The sequence below is a fragment of the Ursus maritimus genome, unplaced genomic scaffold, assembly GCF_017311325.1.
Source record: "Ursus maritimus isolate PB19 unplaced genomic scaffold, ASM1731132v1 scaffold_13, whole genome shotgun sequence".
In the NCBI taxonomy this organism is placed as follows: Eukaryota; Metazoa; Chordata; class Mammalia; order Carnivora; family Ursidae; genus Ursus; species Ursus maritimus.
Window position 1 is genome coordinate 2,933,587 of NW_024423675.1, and position 18,586 is coordinate 2,952,172.

Below are 18,586 nucleotides of genomic sequence, written 5' to 3' on the forward strand. Positions count from 1 at the left end.
TTATTAATACACACAGGCAAAAATTTTTTGGTTGTCAAATGATCCTTTACTGAAATATTTTCCGATGTAATTCTTTTTTTTTTTTTAAGATTTTATATATTTATTTGACAGAGAGAGAGGCAGCGAGAGAGGGAGCACAAGCAGGGGAGTGGGAGAGGGAGAAGCAGGCTTCCCACTGAGCAGGGAGCCCGATGCGGGGCTCGATCCCAGAACACTGGGATTGTGACCTGAGCCCAAGGCAGACGCTTTAAGACTGAGCCACCCAGGCGCCCCTTTTCCTATGTAATTCTTAACCAGCTGGGCATTTCATTGCACCACTGTTGATGTCATCTATGATGTCTTGAGGATGGCGGTCATCAACACTGCAGCCAACAGACCAGGCAATCTCTAGGATCTTTGTAATGGTCCCAGAGAGTTCTCTGGCTAAGGCTCAGTGCTGCGTATGTTGGGCAATGTTGACAATCTCATCAAAAGTGGTATTTCCACTGTGCTTAATGTTTTTCTGCTTCTTTCCGTCTCTTGGCCGTTCCTTGAGGGCTCTGATAATCAGGGTAAAGGCACAAGGTACTACTTCAATCTGGGCCTGTCTGTTCTGGATGGTCAGTTTCACTGTAATCCTCAGACCGTTTCAATTACTTTTTGGGAGACAGACCCACACGGTCAATCTTGGGGGCCAGAGTAGATATGGCACCGACTTCTCCACCAGGGCACCTCAGGTATAGGACTTTGGTCTCATTGGGGCCAAACTTAGGTGGCATGGTGGACGTGCTGATGTCAGATGAACCTGGATTCGGGATGACGGAAGTGAGTTGCACCTTCCCGTGCTCCAAGCCGGAAGCCAAAAAAGGTAATACAAAATTCAGTATGGTGGTTTCCTCTAGAGGAGAAGGAGGATGTAATCACGGAGAGGCACATGGAAGGTTTCCTGGGTAGAAGCCTTAGCAAGGGCAGTTTCAGGCAGCGGCAGGGTTAGAAGCCGGAATGCTGGGCTGAAGGGCGAATTGAAGCTAAAGACATGAAAGACAGCTAGTGCAGTGAACTCATCAAAAAAACATCGCTGGAAATCAGAGCAGATTATATTCTCAGAAAGCAGGGAAAACTAACACTGGCAGAACAGACTTTTCTCATGCGGCAGAGAGAGGGTGTAGCGAGGTGGCTCTCTAAGCCTGGTCTGATTGAGCTGAGTAGAGGCGCAAGAGTGGAACTGTAGGCCGGGAGCCTTCCTCATATAGAGGGAGGTGTAGAGTCTCTTTTTGTTAGTTTTCCAAAGACTGTGTGCCCACTTGGAGACGAGCAAACAAGATCTGCAAGCAGCTCCCCCACTGCCTGCTTTGGCTCTCAGGAGGCCCCTCTGCCAGGAATTCCCACCAGTCAAAGCCTGGGAACAATTACAGACCGGTTGCCTTCCAGGAGCATTCACATGTTTTATGGGCCAGCTTTCTGCTCCTTTCAGCAGAATTAATGCGTGATTGCTCTGACTGTCCACAAATGTAACTTAAAACTCCATCTCATTTCAACTTTATGGTGATGTTATAAAAGCCTCCCAGAGGAAGGGAGCACTCTTTGTCTCTGGAAGTTCATTCAAGGGAACAGCTAGGAAAACTCTTTAATCTGGAAACATATAAGAAAGAAACGATCAGGTTGAAAAGTCATGCATACATATCTTCACTTTGGGGGTTCACCTATAATTCACTGGTAACTTGCCTGGAGAGAAATCCAGAGCCACCAATGGGCAGGGAAAGGAAATGTGACAGGGACAGGAAGAAATCTGAAGAGGGTCAAAGCACACTCAGGAGAGGTTTCACACCCTGCCAAGAAAAACTGCCCCTATGGCAATGGGGTGGGGAAGCTCTGAAATTGTAGAGGAAAATCAAGCACTTACCCTTTCCTGGTGTGAGTTTGGATCTCTCCTCCCTAATGCTCCCTGAAAGAGCGAGGGAGACAAATATATTAAGAAAAAGGAGGAGATCATCACATTTCTTTACCTGTGGAAACCAGGCCTATTTTAAAGCAGATCAGAAAAATCAGGTTCAAAATAAGCTTGTCCCAAACCTTAGGGTTCCACGTCCCCCTCCTGCTGTGTTTGGGCAGCAGCGACCTGCCCTGCTTTTTCTGAAGGCTGAATGAGGTTTCGTTCATTCACACATTCACTCGATAATACTTTGTTGAATGCTCCCTATCTTGGGGCAACTCTTCTAGGTGCTGAAGACATAACTGAAAAACAGACAAAAACGGACCAAGTTAATGGTGTGTAAAGTGTGATTTGAATATAGGAGTCAGGAACGCTCAGAGCTTTTTGTCTGTGTCATATGGGGCGGTTCTGAAAGCTACTTACAGACAAGCTCTTTGGAATAGGGGCTTCCTTACCCTTTCCAGCTCTCTAATGAACTCGCTTCTTTCGTCGCTGTTGATACCCAACTGCGCCATTCCAGTTAAATGAACTAAGAATATACGGAAATATCCATTTGACCAGGGGGTGAGGCGCGGTTTTTTCCTCCCAATCCCCCTCTCCCTCCAATAAACCTCCTGGCGCCCCGTGCCCGGAACAGCTCACCACACCGCAGCCCCCCTCCCTCCCACTCTTCAGAAGGAGGCCGACCCGGCGGACCGGGAAGGGACAGCGGCCCCAGCTGGGAGCGGCCTGCAGCCAGGGGACAGCCCCCGGGCCTTCGCGGCCCCACCTCCCACAGGTCCCCGCCGTGTCGGGCGCAGGCCGCTGCGGGGCGCTGCGGCCCCAGTTTAGGAACCGCGGGTGGGGCGGGGCCAGGGCCGTGCGGGCTGCGGGCGCGGCGAGCGCGGCCACAGGTAACCTGCGGGAGCCGGGAGCGCAGCCTGGCGAGCGCGCGGCTGGAGGCGCGGCGCGGGGCGGCGCCGAGGCCCAGGGGCCGCCGGAGCCTGCGGGAATTCGTCCCCGTCGTCTCCCCTCGCCCCCCACCCTGTCACCGGCAGCGGTCCCTGCGGCGCGGACGTCCGGCGCGCGCGAGAAAGGTACGGTGCGACCTCGCTGGGTCCCTTCGAGACCCCTCTTCATCCGAGGGCCAACGTCCCCCACTCCCGGGGGACCTCCCGGCCGGGGAGGATGGTGTCGGAGGTGGGGGCGCTGTTCCCTAGGCGCCCCCCGGTCGCCGTCTGCTTGGGGGAGGAGAGCCAGAGGAGCGCGTTGCCCCCTCTCCTGCGGCCTCCGGAAAGCCGGGACCGGAGGGGGTCTTCCTGGGGCACCTCTCTTACTGCTTTGCTTCACTTGCCTCCCTGGAGTATAGAACTTTGGGTGGGGGTGGCAACTTTGTCGTCTTGGCTTGTCCCCCTCCTCTTTCTCCAGTGAGCTCAGAGTTTGAAGAAAGTGGTGGTAGGGGGGCGGGGGTCCCCAGGTATTTCTCCCGGATTCGGTGGCTGGTGGTCTGCGGGAGTAAAAGAGGGTCGTCTTTGGTCGCCTTGCGCTCCCCGCCGTCCCCAGGCCTGCGGGCCGGCCTCAGAGTGACCGGGTTCGGCTCGAGCGCGCAGGCAGCCTGCCCCCTTCCGCTTACCCCTTCGAGGACTGCAAAGAGGCGCAGACCCGGGAGGGTGGGGGCTGGACTCCTGCCCCGGAGAGATCCGCTCTGGTTGGAATTAAGCTCTGTGAAGAGTTAGCAAGTGGCATCTCCTAGGGCCGGGGCAGAGAAAGCGAGGCACGTTGGTTTGAGTTCAGACATCAGGTTACCAGCACTTGTCTTGGGGATTTAAGTGTGGTGCTTCCGGTAGATTTGGGGAGCGTGAGGGGAAGTGTGGAGCATTATTTGTGACAGGAGAGGGGCTTGAGTTTCATAAAGCTGGTCAAGAATGTTTTCGCTGCAGCACAGTGAGATGGTTCAGTGGGGGAGATCTGCTTCGGGGTTATGAGATTGTGGCTTGATTCCACCACTTGTTAGGTGTGTGACTTTGGAAACCCCATTTCTTTATTCTTTCCTTCCTTCCTCCCTCCCTTCCTCCCTTCCTTCTTCCGTTCCTTCTGCTAGTCACGCGAATCAATGGCAGTGAAGAAGGAACAAAGAAATCTGTAACTGGCTGTGATCAATTAATGGTAAACACCACGGCACTTGGACCCACCTGGAAAACCCATTTCATTAAACTTAATTTTTAAAACTGTAAACTGGGTGTATTATATATAATTCAGTAGTATTGTGGGAATTAAATGAAATGGTGCAAGTAAAATGCTTGGCATGATGCTCTTGAATGCTAGGCATTTTCATGAACCTGTTGGATGACGATAGTCATTCATGTTTAGGTCATGTCTGTTAGGCCAGTGTAGGTGGAAAGAACTTGGCAATGAAGACAAACACACCTGGGTCCACAGGGTGCACAAGTGCACTCATTGTCTTTGAGAAGCTATTTCCCATCCCTAGAAGAGCAATAGCAACCTGTTGTTCTTGCATGTAGGAAGTGCAACCATACATGTTTAACTTCCTTCTGCCATTCCTAGCAGGTGCTTAGCATATGGCAAATGATTTTTTTTTTTTAAATTAGGGATATAAATTAAAATTGGAAGAGTTTTCTGCCCTTTTGGTCATAAGTGGGGAGGGGAGAGTTGGAAAGGGTGAAGAAGAATAAGACACTGTAAAACAACTAGCTGCACATTATTGGAAGGTATGAACCAAGGGTGATAAAGAAATGCTCTTTTGATGGGGCGTCTGGCTGACTCAGTCACTGGAGCATGTGACTCTTGATCTCAGGGTTGTGAGTTCAAGCCCATGTTGGGTGTAGAGTTTACTTAAAAAATACATATATATATATATAGGCACTTGGCTGGCTCAGTTGGAAGAGCCTGCAACTCTTGATCTCAGGGTTGTGAGTTGGAACCCTACATTGGGTAGAGATTACTTAGATAAAAACATCATATATATATACACACATATATATACACATATATATACATATATACACACATATATAAAGAGATAAATATATATGTATATGTGTGTGTATATTTATATGTACACAAAGAGAAATGTTCATTTGTTAACTCCATGTTTTTCAGTGATTGTACCAAAAATTAACCTTAACTTCCCATTTAAAACTGTCAGCCTCTTCAGAGCCCTCTGGCTAAGCATTTACTCCCAAGTAAAGGCTGATGGCTAGTGATTCAGCTCAGCTTAGAAACAATGCATCCTTTCAACTCCGAGGCCCTACCACATAGAAATTCTGGTGTCCCTATCCCTACTATGAAATATACCTGCACAAAGTGTCAAACTACACTTTCAATGTAAAGAATAAGAATAGAACCCACACACCCAAGTACCCATCACCCAGCCGAAGAACTAGAGCATCCCCAGGACCTTGGAGTCCCCCAGTAACTCTCCCCGTGGCATTCCAGCCCTCCTTCCTGCATGGAACCATTGGTTCCATTTGTGTTAATTTTTTTTCCTTGCTTTTCACGCATCATATGCTACATAAAAAGCTCTGTGGAAGGGAAGTTTCCAAACAAGCATTTCCACAATAACCTGGAGCATTCTTATTGAACTTAAAAGTAGGATATTGAGAGTAGGATGCAAACCACAAAAAAGCTGACAGTCTCAAAGTACTGGGGTGAGGCAGTCTGTCTTTCAAGGTTTTCCACAGGTTTCCTTGGCACACGCTCTGCGGGTGTGTTCTGTCTGTACTGGGGAGGCCCAGTCTCTTCCAACATAGCTTGGAGGCTATAATTTTTAAAAGCTTTGCTTGAGTCCCTAAGAATGAGAAAAACAGTAATTTGTGTGCATGTGTTTCAGAAGTTTTTTTTTTATACAAATTATCCAGGGGAACATTGTGTGGGATTTGAAGGATCAAGCCGACAGAGAGCAAACTTTAAAAATGGTTTTAACCCAAGTTCTTCTTTTCCTGGTTGTTATATTTGTGTTTTGGACTTTAAGTTACTTTTTTGCAGGGTCACCCAGCTCTCCTTGGAGAATCTTGCACAACTCCATCACTTCTTGATTAAGACAAAAGATTCCTAAATTTGGTTCATGGCTCCCTTAGTATCTAGTAATTTTTTCACAGCGCCCGTAGTTTTTAGTAGCTCTTCATAGTTAGGTTCAAACAACTTATTAAATATTAATGTCCTAACAACATAGGAGCTATTTTTAAAAAAATAATGTACATAAACTGAGAGAAAAAATATTGTTATATCATTCTTAAATACTGGATATTATTTAAATACAGGATGTGTGTACCTGTACTAATTCCTAAATCTTGGGATTAGATTGGATACCAGCACTCTCATTTCCTGTTCCACATTAATTTTTCTGTAGCCCTTCCTTTTTATCACAGCATCCACGAAAACCCAGGTTTTGCAAAGATGTGTATGATGTCATTGATAGGAGTGTAATGTGATCTAACATTGAAACAATTCTGGTTGTAGGTTCAGCATTTTCCAACATGCTGAATACACTGTGTTTGCCTCAAAACTTTGAAATACCCTAAGTTGCCCTTGTGAATTTGCTACAGTATCCAGAGTGCCTTGGTGCTCAGTTTGGGCATTGTTGGTCTAAGGTAAAATCCTCTTCTGGGGAGAGAGCTGTTAATAAAGAAGGGGTCTGTCTGCCTGAAGTAGCCCCAGGTTAAGCTACTGTGTGGAGTGGGCTAAACCTTGGTTTCTCCTCTACATAAAATGGAATGGCTCAAGCCTGCCTCAGAGGGTCATTAAGAGGATTAAACTAGATAATGTACATAAAAGCATCTCTAAAAGGCCTGGAATATAACAGTCTCAAGAAACGATAGCTCTTTTATGATTGCTAAATAGTATGAAATAGTCCAGTAATAGGTAAATATATCATAGTCCCCATTTAAGAAGAGCCAGTGCAAAAAAAAAAAAAAAAAGTCAAGACTTAAAATCTCAATTTTAGCAAATAAATTATGAAGTAGTTGGTTCATAATATAAAATGATTTATCATTTTTCAAATAGCAAACTCTGGTGTGCCATTGGGGTACATGGTGACCTTGCAGACCCATCTCTGGAATGTTCATTTTCATTTCAGGAGGGAAGTACTTTGTCTTTTGTCTTGGGAAGTTTGTTTGTAGGGGCCCAGGGCAGGCTGCCCCAAAATGTGCCTCTTCAGCATAAAGATTATTTCGAGTTAAGAGTAATAGAAAGCCAGCAGATGCAGCAAGATGCTCTGCTTCCCCATAACTGCCAAAATTTACATTGGAAAGGAGCGACTGCAACAGGAAGAGATGAACAGAGACCCCCTTTAGGAACTCATCTGCATAATAGAACGTCTTGTTTTTCCAGGCATCTCCTTTCATCTTCTGGCTAATGAATTTTTTTCCCTTCTTGGCCTCAGGTCCCTACCTTTTTACTTAGCTCATGTACGCTTCAAATTGCCTCATTGTCTTTGGAATCTCTTGTCTGTGTGGATTCCCCCTAAATATGCCTATTAAATTTGGTTTTCTCCTGTTAACCTGTCTTTTGTCAATTTGATTCTAAGTCCAGCTAGAAGGACCACAGGGCAGAGGAAGGTCTTCCTCCCCGACTGGTGACAAACCTGCAAATGTTTCAAGTAGGGTTTAATTTTTACATCTGCTTACAGAATAGAGAGGCAGACAATATTTTCAGAAGAAATAGTTTTATTAAACTTATTAGCATCACATGATAATTCCTGTCAATAAGAGGTACTTGCTGATCCTCCAAGGAAGGGCTGACTAATAAAGATGTCAAACATCGCTGTCATGGTGTCTTAGGAAACAGAGACCCTTTACTCCCTTGTCCTGGTCATTTTCCAGTCCCCTTGCCTAAGATAGAAGCTGGTGATACTTTGATAATTTGTGAGAATACATTCAATAGTGAGATTTCTAGTGTAGTTTTTTTGTTTTTTTGTTTAATTGTTGCTTGCTTCGGTCATTTATCGTTGAGGAACCGTAGATGTTGATGCTTCCAAGTTGACATAAATACTACTGGATACAATTTTTATTTGTTTTGATTCTTTTTTTTTTTTTTTTAAGTAGGTTCCACGCCCAATGTGGAGCTTGAACTCAGGACCCTGAGATCGAGTTGCATGCTCTACCAACTGAGCCAGCCAGGTGCCCCTAGTTCCTAATGTTCAGGGTTTTTCATTTTTTTGTAAAATTTGGGGATGTATGTGTGTGGGAGAAACTATATTTTGATTCTTCTTAACTAATTGTTCTCTTTTTTCCATTTGATGCCTGATGTGGGAAACAAAGGCAAAAAAAAAAAAAAATTAAATTTCCTTACTACTTACAGCCCATTGACAAGTCCTTGAAACAGGCAGAGTGAGTTCCACTGGGAGCTCAGCTACCTGGATGTTGACACTTTGCCAAGGGCAAAAGGCAATCTTAGCCCCACGCCCCAGGGATCCTGTGAGTCTATTTTAAACATATCGAAATTCCTTTGAAAGCTCCTTTTGTTCTTACACCCCCCCCCCCCCTCCCCCCCATACACATCTGAAGGTTCTCAGGACTGAGGGTTTACTAAACAATAATAAATGACCTTCCTAACAATAGTTGGCCCCTTCAGGGTCCTAGAAACCTTATTTCCAAAATACCTAGGAGGGTTGTTCTGTCCCTACCCCCTCCCAACTTGAAAGTATGTAATAGCCACCCCTAACAACCCCATTGCAGGTCTTTCTGCCCATGGGTTCAAGTCCCTGTGCTTTAATAAAATCACTTTTTTTTTGCACCAAAGATGTCTCAAGGATTCTTTCTTGGCTGTTGTCCCCAGACCCCAACAAAACTCTAAAACCCATGTCAGTGCCCATATAATAAATAGCATCATTTTCATTTAACATAGAATTTCTCTTTGAAAAAAATAAATAAGGGGTGCCTGGGTGGCTCAGTTGGTTAAGCGTCTGATTCTTGATTTCGGCTCCAGTCCTGAGATTGAGCCCCACATAGGGCTCCATGCTCCGTGGGGAGCCTGCTTCTCCCTCTATCTGCTGTTCCCCCTGCTTGTGCTCTCTCTCAAATAAAGAAATAAAGTCTTAAAAAAGAAAAAAAAAGACTGTATGTATTCACATTCTACAATATAAACCAAGAGTGCCATTTTCTTCTAAAACTTGCTTCCAAGGTCAAAGATTCATATTCTTATTTCGGTGAGTTAGAATTTTCAGTTTCTTTTTTTCCTGCATTTTATTCTAATTCTAGGAAAGTCCCATGGGAATCTGATATACAAGGAAATTTCTTCTAGATGGTGAGTTTTAGTATTGGGGTCCCCCCCCCTGCATCTTTATGGGAACTGTAGAGACTCCTTGCAATGAGCATGTATTGTGTTTACAATCAGAAAAAATAGGGGCACCTGGGTGGCTCAGTCATGTTAAGCGTCAGACTCTTGATCTCAGCTCAGGTCTTGATCTCAGAGTCATGAGTTCAAGGCCCTTGTTGGGCTCCATGCTGTGCATGGAGCCTGCTTAAAAAAACAAAATAAATAAATCAGGTAAAAAGCTTTAAAAATTATGGGGTGCCTGGATGGCTCAGTCAGTTAAGTGTCTGCCTTCAGCTCAGGTCATGGTCTCGGGGTCCTGGGATTGAAACCTGCTTTGGGCTCCCTGCTCAGCGGGGAGTGTCCTTCCACCTCTCCCTCTGCCACCCCCTCCTACTTATGTGCACACTTTCTCTCTCAAATAAATAAATAAAATCTTTTAAAAATTATATGTATTTAATGAGAGGTGAAAATGTGATGACATGGATGGACCTATTTTATCATGCTTATATGATAGTGATTATTATTTTTTTTTAATGTAAGCTCTATGTCCAAGGTGGGGTTTGAACTCACAACCTCAAGATCAAGAGTCACATGCTCTACTGACTGAGCCAGCCAGCTCCTCCCCCCATAATAGTGATTGGAATTTATTATTAAGGATAAAAAATAAACCAAACCATGAACAATCAACTTGGAAATTTTCAGTTCAGGTTTTTCACAAAACAAAGTTATTATTTCTTTTTCTCTGGCAGGGATAATATGTCTCATGCCAGTTTTAAAACTTATTTTTAAGCTAGAAAATGCCAAGCCAACTCTAAGTCCCAGCCTGAAATTCTGAATTCAACCCAACTAGGTAGAATGCTGAGATACATTGTATTTTATGTTTTAGTTACATTTTAGTTATATTTTATATTACACCAGTTGTAAGTATTGTAGAGTAGATTTCTCCAGTGGGTATTTGTGGATGCATTTGAATATCCTAGATATATTCTGTACGGAGAGCCACCAATGGTTAAGAGCCATAGGCTTCACAGTTGATCTTACTGGGTTCGATGCCTGGCTTGCCACCTGTTGGTTGTAAAAATTTTCACAACTTACTTAGCCTTTTTATGCCTCAGTTTCTTTAACTACAAAATGAGGATTTGAAATAGTTTTGAACCTGTATTGTGGTGGTGCTCACATAAATCTATATGTATGATAAAACTCATGGAACTACACACACACACACACACACACACACACACACACACACAGTGAGTGCATAGAAAAAGTGAAATTCAAGTAGGTCTATAGTTTAGTTAATATAATTATACCAATCCAATTCCTTGTTTTGATAACTGTACTGTAGTTATGTAAGATCATCATTGGTAGATGGGGTACACAGGAACTCTGTAATTTTTTTTACTGTGATAAAATATACATAATATAAAATTTACCATTTTAATAATTTTTAAAGTAAGCTCTAACCCTAATATGGGGCTTGAACTCATGACCCCAAGATCAAGAGTCATAGGCTTTATTAACTGAGCCAGCCAGGCACCCCATCCATTTTAATAATTTTTAAGTGTGCTATTTGGTGACATTAATTACATTCACAATGTTGTACAATCACCACCCGTATTAATCTCCAGAACTTTTTCATCATCCCAAACTGAAACTCTGTATACATTAAACAATAATTCTTCATTCTCCCTCTTCCTGCCAGGCCCCAGGCCCTGGCAACCTCTGTTTACTTTCTCTGTCTATGAATTTCACTATTCTAGATACCTCATGTAGGTATAATCATACAGTATTTGTCCTTTTTTGATTGGTTTATTTCACTTAGTATCTTTGAGGTTCATGTATTATTTTTGCAACTTTTATATAAGGCCAATATTATATCAAAATAAAGTTTAAAAATAAAAAAAAATCTCATTGATGGAATCCCAGCTCTGGACTGTACCAAGCACAAAGGTTAGGGACAGTGCAGGATGGCAAGAAAACCTTAGGAGTGACATTACCTTTCTTTCCCGTCTCCTCCAGTCCCTAGTCAGAGGGGAAAAGATGCAAGAAGCAACAATGTTCTCTCTTGTATAGGGAAGTGTCTGCATTATTTACTAGTGAGTTCTTATACCTACCTGAGGGGCAGCTATTAAATCTCCCACTAAAATAGGAATTCTTAACCTGGAGTTCGTCCATGGGCTACAAATGCCTTGAGCTCCCTGAATTTATGTATAAATATTTAAATGAATGTTCATGTGTATATTTGAGAAGACAAAAGTTCCATAGCTTTCGTCAGATTCTCGAAAGGTTCCCTAACCCCAAAATGGTTAATAAGCAATACAAGAAAATGTTGTTTACAGAGATATAGCCAATCCATAATAGGCTCTTTCACTTGGGTGTCTTAGTCCCTTTTAGTTCTCTGGCATATCTTTCCCCCAGAAGGTTTCTTTCTGCTCAAACCTGGGATAAGCCTGAACAGTTCTTTACGTTTAGAGCCTCTGGCCGTTCACCTGTGTCCTATAAACTCCAGGACCCATTCTTCAAGGGCTAGAGGAGCCCCAGGGTGAACTATTTTGGAGTCCCCGGTAGGGGACATGTGGAGCTAAAATCTTGTGCAGGACTCAGCCTCACAAATGGCGTATCTCTCCCCACCTTCCTTAGGCTCTCGAAAGTAGAAAGGAAAACCTCATGAAATAGTACCAAATGATGGAAATTCAGTAAATTCTGCCTTGGGGAATGTAAATTTAGTTTTAAGATTGTCTTCTGGTTTAGATTTTATGTTTTAAATGTATTATAAATGTACCATACAGTGCCTGCTACCTTGCGTAGTACCCAGTGATTTAGGTAGCTGCTGCATCGACAGGTTGTTATAAGAGATGTTGAATGGTAGAATTTATTCAGACTGGTTTGTAGCACCTATGGATGGATTGCATAAATGGCAAAAATTATAATTTGCAAGTTTTTCTTATACATACGACTCTTCGATATTTGAATTTATCTCAGAAATGCTTCAATAACTCATGTTTATTGACTCTTTGATCCAACTCAAATATATTCTGTTAAGGTGGGCTAAGTGCTCTAGTAACTATCTCCAAACGTCAGTGGCTTGATCCAGGAAAAGTTTATGTCTAGCTCATACAAAGTCCAAGTCTGTTATCCTAGTTGGGCAGTTCTCCTGGTTAGCCCTCCTTCATGGGACTCAGGGATAAAGGCTCCTTCCATCTTGTGACGGCACCATCTTCAACATGTGGTCTCCAATGTCACTGTAAGGGAGAAGACAGTATGGAAAGGTGTACTGGATTAACTACCTCCACCAGCAAGTAAAACACATCACTTCTGCTCACATCCTATTGGCCAGAACGAGTCCCGTAGCCCCACCTAGATTTAGGGAAGCTGGGAAATGTGTTCCCTGGCTGGCAGTTGTTTCTGAGCAGTAATTGTTTATTTCGAAAGGGGAGTGGAACTCTTTGGTGGATAAGTAGCCATCTTTTCTCCAAATATGCTAGTTTTACCGGTCAGTTCAGTGTAACTACCTTCATGTAATTTATCTCTCACTTTCCAAACATCTGTATATATGGAGCATGTCTTTATAGTGTAAGGTGTAGATGAGACCTCCATACAGGAAGCAGTTGTATAATAATTGCCATGTAAAGAAATAAAAATGAGAATAAGCCATTCAGATTCATATATTTATTAGGGAACAAAACATATTTGATTTACTCGAGTCATCCAACCATGTAGAGAACTGTACATTTGAGAAAGATGGAACAGAGGGAGATTAGCAGAGAACAAGAATATGCACGTTTTATTGGCTTCATGAATGTTATCGTAACAGTTTAAAACTACTTCAAGCTGCTGGCAATGAAGTGTGAAACTCTTTTCCTTTTCAAAAAAAAAAAAAGCAGTCTTTGCCATGGAATGTATTACACAATCACAAATGTATGTGTCACTTTTACTTATTTGCTACCAAGGGAAACCAAAGTTGTAAGATTTGGACCTGTTTGTCTTATTTGCTTGAAGTAAATTTTTGCCTAGGTGGGGCACCATTTGGCTATGTCCAGCATCTAACAGATGCAAATGGAACATATTGAGGGATTAAATATAAGACCATACAAAAAATCCCAGTACCCAGTTGGAGTCATGGAGAAAATGGTCCCCAACTTTAGTGGTGTACACTAACTATAGTAATGCTTCACTTACCCATCACTAGTTCAGATTGGACTGTTCTACCCAAGGAAACTGCCCAAATTAATATCTACCATCTTTTAAGTTCTAGTTTTTAAATTTTTATTTTATTTTTAAAAAGATTTTATTTATTTGACAGAGAGAGAGAGCACAAGCAGGGCAGAGGGAGAGGGAAGCGGAGGGAGAGGGAGAAGCAGACTCCCCTCTGAGCAAGGAGCCCAATGTGGGGCTCAATTCTAGGATTCTGGGATTCTGATCTGAGCCAAGGCAGACGCCCAACCCACTGAGCCACCCAGGTGCCCCAGTTCTAGTTTTTCAAAAAGTTACATTTCATGGTGCCCACGTTAGAATTAAAGGTGCACCAAACCAAAGGTCAGCAGATTATAGCCGTGGACCAAATGTAGCCCAGTGCCTCATTTTGAGAAGTTTTAGGAGAACTTTAGAAGAACTTTGAGTCAAACTCAAAACTCATTTATATACTATCCATGGTCGCTCTCACACCACACTGGCAGAGTTGACTAGTTATCACAGAGACCATATGGTACACAACACCTAATACATTTACTGTCTATTCCTTTACAGAAATTTGCTAACCCCCTCACTAGATTTACAATTAGTATAACTTGCTTTGAGAGTAATTCTCCTATTTAGAAATTACTTAATCTCTCTGGCCCATAGTTTTCTCACCATCAGAGAGAGTGAAGATGGTTAAGCCCTATCCAATGAAGCAGTTAAAGTAGATTTTAAATTAAATGACCTCAGACAAGTCACTGAATTTATCTTCTAGGTAGCTGTCTGCCTACCCATCTTCCAGATAGCTGTCATGCTGAGAATCAGCTGGGAAATCTATTACAGTTCAGAGATTACCACCCTGACTCCTTTAGATGCTGATTCAGGAGGACTGGGGAGGTGCACATTTCACAAGCACCCCAGATTCTGATGCGGGTGGCCTGGACTTGACGGAACTCAGGCCCTTGTGGCAACTTGTCTTTTGGTCGCTAGAAATAGTTTCTCCGGCAGCTCTAGCTAGATGAGCTTCCTGTCTCACCCAGAATTGAAGCCTCCCCTACTTGATCGGAGAGCTTGCAACCAAAAGGAGAATGCCCAGCGGGTGTTAATCATCGGCATTCTGAACACGTGCTGAGAGACCCCGTCAGTGGGCTTGTCCTATAAATCAAATCATTCCCTGCCTGACCTCACCTATACAGCCATCTGCAGCTTTGCTTCCAAAGAGAAATAATGATAGGAAAGTTGGCACCGGGGCTTTAGTGAATGTGACTGGTGTACGCTGGAGCTCAGTATTCAGTATGCCTCTTGATGCTAAGAGAAGAAATGAACACTAAGATTAGCATGGTGGCCCTGGGTTAGCTGTCTCCTTTTAAAATCAAGGTAAAAGCTAATAGCAGAAGGAGTTACTATGAGAGGAAGAACCTAAGTCCGGTGCTTTAGAAGCGCTTTAAGAACGGATGCTTATTTAATTGTTTGTAATTTCCTTAATCTCCAGAATGTATTATCCTGGGTTAGGGAATACCTAATGAATGGCTTGCTCACTGAAGCCTTTGTTTCCCTCCATTTGTTATTCAAAAACTTAGTAAAGAGCTGCAGAACCAGTCGTGAATAACAGCAAAATCCCCTGGCCCCTGTTGGGTTTTTATGCAATACAGAAGAAAGTAGGACCCCACCAAAAGATCTCAGAATCAAAAAACAAAAAATAAAAACTTGGGGGAAGAGTCAAAGAACCTCACACCTTCAGTACTTCTTCATATGAGGGGAGCTAGGCTGCTGCGGTTCAGGACCACTGCTTTAAAACTAAGAACCAGGTGCCTTGAACCATGTTTTCGTTTTTGCTACCCTGCTGAAATAAAATATGGATGTTTGATTGGCTGTAAGCCAGGGTATTTTGTACTTTGAAATGTAAGGAAAGTGAACACTTTCTCATCCAATGAAGGATTTCCAGCTAATTAGATATCTTCTTGCTGGGAGACAGCTAGGGAAATTGATTTCAAAGACGTGCTAATAGGGATTTAAAAAATCCTATGTAAGATTACTAAAGGATTCCTTTTAATAACGAGTTCCCTTAGACCAAGGATGTTTAACATATGATTAGAATTACTAAAATTCCAAGTATACCCTCTATGCAGGAGCCCATCCTTGCCAGGAGGTAAGAACACCGCCGAGGAACACATTCTTGAAAGGTTGCAAACTAAACAGCCATCTTTTATTGTTACTACCTAATGGCTCTAGATTCTTCCTTCCCCCCGTCCAAAAAATGTACAGGTTAATTTACCTCTAGATACCAGAGTTTCTTTCTTTTCGATTACTAAAACCATAACGTAAAGGCCATTTTGAAGAAAATAAAGCTTATATCTTTATTTTTTAAAAATGAATTTTACCCCCAACATGAGGCTGAGATCAAGAGTCAGTGCTCTACCAACTGAGCCAGCCAGGCGCCTCAGAAAATAGAGCTTATATCTTTAAAAACTAATTATTGTTTTGATGTATTAGGTAGTAATTGTCTTAATGCTCAGTGTATTTCCTTGTTTTCTTTTTAAATCCCAAATTCACGAATTTATATTCTTGCCTTGGTATTTAAGGACTCAAAAACACAAATGCCGTGCTTGTAATTGACTGGTTGTTTTAAAAGTGACCATGTTTTTTGTGTGTCTAAATGTAGAACGTAAACTATTGTGTCAGGTTTTGCCCCAGGACTTAGGTGCAGTCTCTTACTATGTCTCTCCAGCCTTTGGAATTCCCTTACTGTCAGGGACATGAACTTTGAGTGTAAAAGAATAAATCTTAAAGAATTTTAGTATTTGCTCTGAATTTACTAGTCAATTAAATTGGTTGGAAGTTAACACCTCAGTTATAGCAGGTGTTCTTTTCTTATGTTAGCATGGCATCATCATTGTTATTATTTTATTATTACTTAGTATTTTTTAATTTTAAAAAGATTTTATTTATTTATTTGAGAGAGAGAGAGTGTGCACACGTGTGCATACTGATAGGGGGCACAGAGAGGGAGGCGGAGGGAGAGAATCTCAAGCAGACTCTGTGCTGAGTGTGGAGCCCGCTCCAGGACTCGATCCCATGTTGTAGAAGTCATGACCTTTGCTGAAATCATGACCTGAGCTGAAGCCAAGGGCCTCACACTCAACCGACTGAGCCACCCAGGTGCCCCTTAAGATTTTATTTTTAAGTAATCTCTACACCCACCATGGGTCAAATTGACAACCCTGAGATCAAGAGTTGCATGCTCAACTGACTGAGCCAGCCAGGCTCCCCTTACATTTTTTAATTGAAGTATAGTTGACATATTTTAGTTTCAGGTATACAACATAGTGATTTGAGAATTCTGTACATTGCAGAAGGCTCACCATGGCAGGTATAGTTACCATCTGTCACCACACAAAGTTCTTATAATATTATTGACTATATTCCCCATGCTTTACTTTTCATCCTGTGACTTACTTATTTTATGGCTGGAAGCTTGTACCTCTTAACCTGCTTCACCCATTTTGCCCCCCCCCCCAGTTTATTCTTGTGTATGAGCCTGTTTCTGTTTTTTGTTTGTTTGTTCTAAGGTGTACTTCCTGTTAGTATTAATGAAAGCTGTGTGTAAAGTAAAGGGGAAACACATTCCTCACATCAGTAAGCAATAGAAGCCATGTAATAATACCTGATGGATTCTGTATGAAAAAAGCAGTATCAGAGGCTACTAGGGTATTTAAGTGAGGGGGAGAATGTTACATTACAGTACTAAATGTAGAAGGAAAGACCACGTATTGATTGTAACCTAACCAGGTATCATAAATCCACAGCAGCATTGCCTCGGACCCACAGGGTAGGATAAACAGCAGTCATTAAGTTTGAGTGTATCGTCGCCCTAAGATAAGGACGCAGACTGTTTTAACGATTCTCAGCCAAGCCTACTCTCTCCACCTGCAAAATAATTTAAGAAACAAGTTTTAAGGTCAGAGACTCTTTTGGCCTCCTTATTTACTTGTCTTTTTCTTTCTGATGAGCATTAGGTAATGTATCTTAAAACCCTAGGCCTCCACATTCAAAGCTGGCTGAATTACCTCTCTTGGAAGTGGACAATAAAGATGCCCTTTAGGGGACGCCTGTTTCACGGGAGACTGGCGGGCTTGAAAGAGAGGAGCGCGCACCTGGCTGCCAGGAAGGCCTGGGCTCTGGTTTCGGGTCTGACAGCAGCCTTTGTGCCTCTGCCAAGTCACCTTCCTGCTTCTGTGGCTTTTCTTTCCTTTTCTCTCAGAAAGGTGACCATGGGCCTGATGTTTCAGATGGGTCCTCATTGACTAGTCCCCTGCTGCCATGGATTTAAGTCACAGAAACATTTTTTTAGCTTAACAAATTGTGATAGGGCATATACCCCGAGGTAAGGATAAGACACTGTGGTCAGGAAACAGAACTCTGCCAGTCACCCCAGAGCCCTTCCTTGTGTCAGATCTCAACCATGACCCCATCCCTCCCTCCCTCCAAAGCGACTCTTGCATGGCATGGCATGGTGCTGTGGGTCCGCAAAGATAATAGTGCATGCTGAAGCCCTCGGAGGCTCTCTTAATAATCAGTGAGGGAAATTGCAGTTTTTCTGGGACCTTTAGACATTTGGCTTCAACATTGAAAATTCTCTGTCTGTTATAATTGTATAGAGAAATGAAAAAGAAAACAATAAAATTTAGTACACTGTAATTTAAAACATTAGCAACATTGAGAATTAAGCTTTTATTGCTTTATAAAAACTTACCAAGAGTAGTTTGGTTTGCCTTCTTCCCATCCTATAACTTAGGATACAAGTACCTTTTCTGTGCCTTGATCTATTTTTTCATAGCCCTTTTGAAATTTGAATCAGTTTCTGACATTTTATCCTTCGTGCTTTTAATGTTGTGAAGTATTCCCAAGAATTCCTTTATTTTTTTTAAATTAAAAAAAATTTTCTTAAGTAAGCTGTATGTCCAAGGTGGGGCTCAGACTCACAACCCTGAGATCAAGAGTCACATACATTATCCCCTGAGGCAGCCAGACACCCCTCCAAGAGTTCCTTTAACGTGAAGTTTTTTAAAATAATTATTTTTTAAATAATTAATTAAATTTTTAAGTAATCTTTACACCCAACGTGGGGTTGAACTCACAACCCCAAGATCAAGAGTCCTATGCTCTACCATCTGAGCCAGCCAGGTGCCCCTAATGAGAAGTTTTTGCCAACATCGTTCTTTGTCCTTTCACCTCAATCACTTT

The 18,586-nt window shown here is 42.6% G+C and overlaps 1 long non-coding RNA gene and 1 pseudogene across 1 annotated transcript; both read right to left on the reverse strand.

The window, feature by feature from the left end:
- Window positions 1–259: 259 nt before the first annotated feature.
- On the reverse strand, window positions 260–809 carry LOC121102222 (annotated as a pseudogene).
- Window positions 810–1,882: 1,073 nt separating this feature from the next.
- LOC103659963 lies at window positions 1,883–2,431 on the reverse strand. The gene is made up of 3 exons (XR_567640.1): window positions 2,368–2,431; window positions 2,053–2,214; window positions 1,883–1,924 (listed from the first exon to the last, which is right to left on the reverse strand). It is a non-coding gene; the product is annotated as an uncharacterized LOC103659963 (long non-coding RNA).
- Window positions 2,432–18,586: the final 16,155 nt, after the last annotated feature.